Below are 9,828 nucleotides of genomic sequence, written 5' to 3'. Positions count from 1 at the left end.
CGCGCAGGGCTTCGCCTAAGCACTATGACAATATGACCAGAGGAGTAAACGGTGGAGGGGGCAGCGCACACGGCTAAGAACAAGGGCCATTTACATCTGTGCCCCTAACTCGAACCCACTACTCAGATTTACCCATAATTTCGAAGCATGCTCAAATTTGCCCCTCTGCCGTTAGGTGACCTTACAGAAATGCCCTTCCGTTCTGTTTCCGTCTGGTCAAAGCCGTCTGACCACTATCTGGCCGTTTCCTTCACATTTTTCCCCCTATCTCGATGTCTCACTTACTGGTGGGGGCCCATTCTCAAAAAATAAAACAGAAAATCCCTTTCTCTCACCCCTCTCTCACACACACACTTACAGGTGGACCCAAGTAGAAAAAATAATAAAAAAGAAAAAGGAAAAACTATTTCTCGCTCTCACGTCTCTCTCCCTGCCCAACGACGGGCAGACGACCAATCTCTCTCTCTCAACTCCGGCGAGGGTGTTGAACTGGCGCCGCCTCCGTCGCTGGTCCCTCCTGACACCACTACCCTCTCGCCCTCGTTCTCTCTCTGCCCCTCGCCATTTTTCTCTATCCCGTCCTCTAGCCCTCTCCCGTAAGCCAACCGGAGGCCGCCTCGTCGCCGTCGTCTATCCAGCACATGGCCAACGGCAACCCCAAGCGTCACTACCTCGCCAGGGTGCTCTTACGACATGACATCATCGCCCTAGTCGGCGAATTTGACCAGAGAGGTCTAGGACCGAGCGCCAGGACGCATCTGCCCCGCCTCCATCCTCGGACCGCCGCCTTCGATTTGATGCCGTTGAAGCACGCCGGCGGATCCCAGCCGCTCCTAGGGCATCATGGTGTACAGCAGAAGACGTGGGCGTCCTCCATAGCAAGCCCCATGACCTCGGGTCATCTTCCTAGCGAGCTCTGAGCTCTTCCATGTCCGCCATGGTCGAAGTCCTCGCTGCGGTCTTTCCCGAACCCTAGCGGCATCGTCAACATGCTCATTGTGAGCTTCAAAATTTCACACACCCGGTTACCCTCTCCCTCCCCCTCACATGGTAGCACTCCATCTTGCGCCGCCTAGAGCCACCGCGCAAATGGTAGCCGCCGTTTGCTCCGGCGACTATATGGTCTGAAGAAGCCATCCATGGACGCGGTACAGCTAGATATATCGCCTGGTTCCCTCCGTTGACATCCCCGCGGCCTTATGGCATACGTCCGCTGAAGAATTTGGTCGCCGCCGGCGACCCATGGCCTAATACACTGTTAATTAAAACAATGCATTTTAGAAATAAATAATAAGACAATGACATGTGGGCCGGATATCTAGTTTGACCGATCCTTATCTAGTTTTCTTTTTTCTTTTTATTGGTTGGGGCCCACATCTCAGTGTGTGTAAGAGGGGTGAGAGAAAGAGTTTTTTTCTGAGTGGGTCCCACATGTAAGTGAAAAATGGAGGCAGGGGCAAAATGTCCAATAGACGCCCCGTTGACGGTCAAACAGATTTGACCAAACAGAAACAGAACGGAAGTGCATTTCTATAAGGTCACCTAACGGCAGAGGGGCAAATTTGAGCATGCTTCGAAATTAGGGGTAAATCTGAGTAGTGGGTTCGAGTTAGGGGCACAAATGTAAATGGCCCTAAGAACAATTGATGTGTTTTGGGGTGCCCCCTGCCCCCTTATATAAAGGAGGGGAGGGGAGGAGGCCAGCCCTAGGGGGTGCGCCAAGTGGTGGGAAACCCACTAGGACTCCTAGTCCTAGTCCCCCTCCCCCCTTCCTTCTTTCGGAGGGGGAAAGGTGGAAGGAGTGGGAGAGGGAGAAGGAAATGGGGGCCGCGTCCCCTCCCCTTGTCCAATTCGGACTGCCCATGTGGGGGGCGCGCCACCCCTTGTGGGCTTCCCTCTCTCTCACCTTATGGCCCATGTGGCCTATTACTTTCCTCGAGGGGTTCCGGTAACCCCTCGGTACTACGATAAATACCCGAAACACTCCGAAACCATTCCGGTTTCCAAATACTATCGTCCAATATATCAATCTTTACCTCTCGACCATTTCGAGACACCTCCTCCGAACAATTTTTGGTCACCAAAACACATAACTCGTAATACAAATCGTCATCGAACGTTAAGCGTGCGGACCCTACGGGTTCGAGAACTATGTAGACATGACCGGGACATATCTCCGATCAATAACCAACAGCGAAACCTGGATGCTCATATTGGTTCCTACATATTCTATCAAGATCTTTATCGGTCAAACCACAATGACAACATATGTCATTCCCTTTGTCATCGGTATGTTACTTGCCCGAGATTCGATCGTCGATATCTTCATACCTAGTTCAATCTCGTTACCGGCAAGTCTCTTTACTAGTTCCATAATGCATGATCCCACAACTAACTCATTAGTCACATTGCTTGCAAGGCTTATCATGATGTGCATTACCGAGAGGGCCCAGAGATACCTATCCGATACTTGGAGTGACAAATCCTAATCTTGATCTCTGCCAACCCAACAAATACCTTTGGAGACTCCTGTAGAGCATCTTTATAATCACCCAGTTACGTTGTCACGTTTGATAGCACACAAGGTGTTCCTCCAGTATTCGGGAGTTGCATAATCTCATAGTTAAATGAATATGTATAAGTCATGAAGAAAGCAATAGCAATAAAACTTAACGATCATTATGCTAAGCTAACGGATGGTTCTTGTCCATCACATCATTCTTCTAATGATGTGATCCCGTTCATCAAATGACAACACATGTCTATGGTCAGGAAACTTAACCATCTTTGATTAACGACCTAGTCAAGTAGAGGCATACTAGGGACACTTTGTTTTGTCTATGTATTCACACATGTATCAAGTTTCCGGTTAATACAATTCTAGCATGAATAATAAACATTTATCGTGATATAAGGAAATATAAATAACAACTTTATTATTGCCTTTAGGGCATATTTCCTTCATGCACCTCTATGACCACAAGTCTTTCGGTGCCGAGCTTGTTTGGGTGTCGTGTCCTTGTCTTCTTCTTCTTCGTTTGTTTAGGGACTTCGGTGCCGGTACCAGCTTCCGTGGTCTAGTTGCCACCATCTGTGCCGGTCTCGGCACCGGTGTCAATACGATCGGTGTCGGTGTCGGGGTCGGCAGCACTACCACCGTCCGTTAGGAGAAGGGGGCTCTCCAACCCTTCTCCTTACCGACTAGCCAAAAAGTCAAGGAAAGTGTGTGCATTTTCGAAGACGGCGTGATCAGAACCACCAGCTTCGTAGTTGTTCTCCATGTTTCCTGTAGTTCAGACTGCTCCTTTAATAATCAAACAATAATAAAATGACTAATGACATAAAAGAAGGCATATGTTTTGCCGGAATGCCATTTCATTCCTGACCTGGCAAATCCCTGGCACTAGATATGTCCTACTTTGTAGCACAAGTCATGCCGAAATTTACGGGAAATTTCTTTATGACCTTTGCTAAAAAATGAACATATCGAGCGTCTGAAATTCACCGGAATGGAAACGAATCAACATTCCGGCAAAACATAGGCCACTAGGATCATTTTTTCTGCAAAGATATAGTAGAAAGATACATATGTAGCACCACATACACATCAAACCACTTGCTTTGACATCCCACTGTCGGTTTTCTAAGAAATTACATATGAGTTGTGAGCAATAACTCTTTGAGAATTTGGCCAGGGACTGAAAACGTCCAGCAATCCTAAGTCATGAACGAATATGGTGGATGAACTATAGATAAACACAAGGAACTACCCAGGGGCGGGCCACCTTCTTGGTGTAATACTCTACTCCTGTTTTGTTTTGTATTGCAATGGTATCGAGTTACAATGTGTCTCTTACAAGGTGAAATAATTGACCCCTGGTGAAGCTTGGGCCTCCCCTATTTATAGTGTCCAGGGAGGCCTGCCGGGGGCACCGATTGGTTGAATGCGAGTAAATCTCAACCTAGAGAGTTTTTGAAGTGCTCCAAAAGGACTGAGCTTTGTCAAGTAAACTGACCCATTCGACCATATAAAAGGCATCACTGAACACTGTCATTTCTTAGATATTCCACTTGATATTAACTAGCATGTACTTTCTTCATTTGTCCACAAGCTGTCAAATAGGTTGCAACAACAGTCTGGATCAACGCAACATTCTCCCTTGCAGGAATATAAGTTTAGTAAGAGAACATGACAAGCATCAAACCTGATTCATCCTGAAAAGATGGTGAAATTCGAAATAAAATAAAGTGCAAAGTATTTTTGTATGGAAATATCAAACCGAATGATATGCAAATAAAATAAACTGCAGCAAAGTATTTTTGTATTTTTGGTTTAGTAGATCGGAATAAAAGTGCAAAGGAAAAGTAGAACGCAAAGGCAAATATATGAGAAAGAAGACCTGGGGACCGTAGGTTTCACTAGTGGGTTCTCTCGAGAAAAATAGCAAACGGTGGGTAAACAAATTACTGTTGGGAAATTGATAGAACTTCAAATAATTATGATGATATCCAGGCAATGATCATTACATAGGCATCACGTCGAAGATTAGTAGACCGGCTCCTGCCTCCATCTACTACTATTACTCCACACATCGACCGCTATCCAGCATGCATCTAGTGTATTAAGTTCATGGAAAAATGGAGTAATGCAATAAGAACGATGACATGATGTAGACAAGATCTGTTTATATATGGCGTTAGATATAGATCCCGTCTTTTTATCCTTAGTAGCAACGATACATATGTGTCGGTTCCCTTTCTGTCACTGGGATCAAGCACCGTAAGATCGAACCCACTACCGGGCACCTCTTCCCATTGCAAGATAAATAGATCAAGTAGGCCAAACAAAACCCAAATATCGGAGAATAAATACGAGGCTATAAGAGATCATGCATACAAGAGATCAAAGAAACTCAAATAACTTTCATGGATATAAAAAGATATGACTGATCATAAACTCGAAGTTCATCAGATCCTAACAAACACATCGCAAAAAGGCTTACATCATATGGATCTCCAAGAGACCATTGTATTGAGAATCAAAAGAGAGAGAGGAAGCCATCTAGCTACTAACTACGGACCCGAAGGTCTACAAAGAACTACTCACGCATCATCGAAGAGGCACCAATGGAAGTGGTGAACCCCTCCGTGATGGTGTCTAGATTGGATCTGGTGGTTTTGGACTCTGCTGCGACTGGATGAATATTTCGTCGATGCTTTTAGGGTTTCTAGAATATTAGGGTATTTATAGAGCAAAGAGGCGGTCCGGGGGGCACCCGAGGTGGGCACAACCCACCAGGGCGCGCCTGGGCCTCCTGGCGCGCCCTGGTGGGTTGTCCCCTACTCGGGACTCCCCCTATGTGCAACCAGGGCCCAACTTCTTCCTTTTGGTCCAAAAAAATCTCTGTGAAGTTTCGTTTCATTTGGACTCCGTTTGATATTGATTTTCTGCGATGTAAAAAACATTGAAAAAACAGCAACTAGCACTTGGCACTATGTCAATAGGTTAGTACCAAAAAATGATATAAAATGACTATAAAATGATTATAAAACATCCAAGATTGATAATAAAACAGCATGGAACAATCAAAAATTATAGATACGTTGGAGACGTATCAGCATCCCCAAGCTTAACTCCTGCTTGTCCTCGAGTAGGTAACTGATAATAATAGAATTTTTGATGTGGAGTGTTGTTCATCATGTCATATCATATTCTTTTCTTTATAGCATGGACATTAGGACTTTTATGTGATTCAAAGCAATAGTCTAGTTTTGACATAATGATTTTGATACTCAAGCATATCAACAAGCAACCATGTCTTTCAAAATATCAACGCTAAAATAAGTTATCCCTATCCCATCATGCTCAAACATTGATCCATTCATGAAACACACTCGAATATTAGCTACACCCGATACTTACTCACGATCATAGTGTCGCTTAGTTGGTGCATTTATGAGAGAAGATGGAGACTCAAATTCAAAATAAAAATTGCATAAAGTAAAAAAAAGGAAAGACCCTTCGCAGAGGGAAGTAGGGATTTGTAGATGTGCCAGAGCTCAAAGCGAAAAAAATTAGAGATAAAACATTTTGGGAGGTGTATCCATCCCACCAACGAAAATGACGTAGAGCATCGAACACTTTCCATGCTAGATATGCCATAGGTGGTTCCCAAACAGAAAATAAAGGTTATTCCTTTTCACCCATGCGTTCACTTTCCATGGCTAGCCGTATCCACGCTTTCCCTCCATACCAACACTTTCCAAGGAATTTATTATTTGACAACATAAAGTAAATTCATTTTTGCATTTCAGAACTGGGCATCCCTAAAACCTTTGCCTTACTCTCATGCATTGACAAGTGAATAAACACTCATCGTGAGAATAACACATCCAGCATGGAAAATACTAGCCACCCATTACCGTTCCGTGAGCGAAACAAATACACAAAATAGAAGTTTATTTTGAAAATTAGAGATGGCACATGAAAATTTGCTTGGAACGGCAAACGAATACTGCATATAGGTAGATATAGTGGACTCATATGGCAAAACTGGCTTAACGGATTTTGGATGCACAAGTAGAGGTCATACTTGGTGCAAAATGAAGGCTAGCAAAAGATTGGGAAGCGACCAACCAAGAAGCGAATAATCTCGTAAAGCAAGCATTAAGCATAATTAACACCGAATAATGCACCACAAGTAGGATATAATTTTCATTGCATGATTATTGACTTTCGTGCATGCATAGGGAATCACAAACCTTAACACGAATATTCTTACTAGAGCACAATTACTCATCAAAATAACTCACATATCACATCATCATATCTCAAAACTATTACTAATAATCAAGTTTATTTTGTCCAATGATCTTCATGACATTTTTTTACTTTATCCTTCTTGGATATCTATCACTTTGGGACTAATTTTCATGTGTTGCTTTTCATAAGCTCAAACAAATATAAGTGAAGATCATGAGCATAATTTTTTTTCTTTCTCTCAAAATAATTTAAGTGAGGCAAGAGATAATTTCTTCAAAATTTTACTAACTCTCAAATAAATCTAAGTGAAGAAAGAGAGCTTTTCTTCAAAAATACTAAGCACACCGTGCTCAAAAAGATATAAGTGAAGTACTAGAGCAAGTCCTAGCTCATATAAGATTTAAGTGAAGCATAGAGAGCAATTCTAACAAGTCATGATATAATTTTGGCTCTCTCAAATAAGTGTGTCCAGCAAGGATTGATGACTTAAAACGTAAAATAAAACAGATATCATACAAGACGCACCAAGTAAGACACATATCATGTGACGAATAAAAATATAGTCTCGAGTAAAATACCGATGGTCGTTAGAAGAAAGAGGGGATGCCACTCGGGGGCATCCCCAAGCTTAGTTGGTTGCTCATTCTTGGATAATAGCTTGGGATGCCGGGGCATCCCCAAGCTTAGGATCTTCTATCCTTCTTTCATCCATGGTAAGATAACCCAAAACTTAAAAACTTCAATCACACAAAACTGAACAAAACCTTCGTGAGATCCGTTAGTAAAAGAAAGCAAACCACTACAATAAGTGTTGTGTGAAACCAATTCATATTTTATTTTTGTATTATATCTACTATATTCCAACTTTTCTATGGCAAAAACTCATCAAAGAAAACCATAGAGTCATCAAAATAAGCACACAACACAAAGAAAAGAGAATATGTCAAAACAGAACAGTCTGTAGTAATCTAGAACTTTCGAAAACGTGTGTAACTCAAAAAATTCAGCCAAATTAGGAAGACCAGGGTATTTTATATATTAATATTCTGCAAAAATAATCAGGGCAAGAGGTCCTTTGTGTGATTTATGAAAATTATTTTCGTGAGCACAAAATTTTTGTCTTTTTCAGCAAGATCAAACAACTATCACCCAAGAAGATCCTAAAGGTTTTACTTGACACAAACACTAATTAAAACAAAAAAAACAATCATACCAGTAGGATAATTGTGCCAACACATAAGAACAGAAAGCAAAAAGAAAAAATAAATTTTATTCATTGGGTCCTCCGAACAAGCGATATAGTTTTACACCCTTAGCTAGGCGTAAGGCAAGGATCTAAGTTTTATCATCTTTGGTTCGAGCTCCGTAAGATGCCCTCATGATTGATTCATAAGTTGGCCTAATTTTTGTTCTAGGAAAGTGTTCTATACCCTTCCTCAAAGGAAATTGGAATTTAATATTGGCTTCTTTCATGTCAATCACGGCACCGATAGTGCGTAAAAACGGTCTACCAAGAATAATTGGACAAGATGGATTGCAATCAATATCAAGAACAATAAAATCTATGGGCACATAATTCCTAGTTGCAAGAATAAGAACATCATTAATTCTTCCCATAGGCTTTTTAATAGTAGAATCCGCCAAGTGCAAATTCAAGGAACATTCTTCAGGATTGGTAAGACCAAGCACATCACATAAAGATTTCGGAATTGTAGAAACACTAGCACCCAAGTCACACAAAGCAATACACTCATAATTTTTAATCTTGACCTTGATAGTAGGTTCGCAATTTTCTAGGAATTGAAACTTCTAATTCCAACATTTCTTCCAAAGCTTTCATCATAGGATCAACAATATGTTTAGTAAAAGCTTCGTTTTGTTCATAGGCATGGGGTAAATTTAGCATGGATTGCAACAAAGAAATACAATCAATCAAAGAGCAACTGTCATAATTAAAGTCTTTGTAATCCAAAAGAGTGGGTGCATCACTAGTTAAAGTTTTGACCTCTCCAAACCCACTTTCATCAATTTTCTCAACAAGATTTTCACCCTCCGAAATATTGGGATGCCTTCTACCTAAAGTTGACTTTTCTCCAGTCCCTTTTTCATCAATCTTAACTTTACTAAACAAGCAATAAATAGAAGAAACACCAATCATTTTAAGATCTTCATCACTTTTGCTAAAGAAATCACTAGAAAACGCTTTTTCTAAAAAATCTCTTTTAGCTCTAAGCATAGTAGTTATTTTTTTACTTTCATCCATAGAAACATAAAGAGCTTTAATTGATTAAACAAATTTAGGCACAAAAATTTTCAACTTGAGATTTTCCACATCATGAGCAATTCTATCAACACTTCTAGACAAATCATCAATCTTATTCAATTTTTCTTCTATGGAAGTGTTGAAATTTTTTGCATGTTGATAAATTCTTTAATATTATTCTCAAGATCAGAGGTATTCCTATTATTATTGTAAGATTGATTTCCATAGGAATTACCATAATTATTAGAGGAATTACTAGGAAAAGGCCTAGGATTAAAATTTCCTCTATAAGCATTGTTGTTGAAATTATTACGAGAAATAAAATTCACATCAATGGCATCACTATTTTGCTGAATCAAAGTAGACAAAGGAATATCATTAAAATCCATAGGAGCACTTTTACCAGCAACCAATTTCATAAGAGCATCAACTTTATCACAAAAAGAAGAAATTTCTTCAATCGAATTAACTTTTTTACTAGTAGGCGCCCTATCGGTATGCCATTGCGAATAATTTGCCATGATATTATCAAGTAAATTGGTGCCCAAAGTAATTTCCATAAAAGTACCACCCGCGGCGGAATCTAAAAGATTACGAGAAACAAAATTCAACCCCACATAAATTTTTTGTATGATCATCCAAAGATTTAACCCATGAGTTGGCCAATTCCTTAGCATCATTTTCATACTTTCCCAAGATTGTGCAACATGTTGATGTTCAAGTTGCTTGAAATTCATGATCTGGGTTCTAAGGGAAATAATTTTGGTGGGCGGAAAATAATTAGTGATAAAAGCATGTTTGC

This window comes from Triticum urartu, chromosome 2 (genome assembly GCF_003073215.2).
Source record: "Triticum urartu cultivar G1812 chromosome 2, Tu2.1, whole genome shotgun sequence".
Classification (NCBI taxonomy): Eukaryota; Viridiplantae; Streptophyta; class Magnoliopsida; order Poales; family Poaceae; genus Triticum; species Triticum urartu.
Note: the sequence above shows the minus strand (reverse complement) of the source record.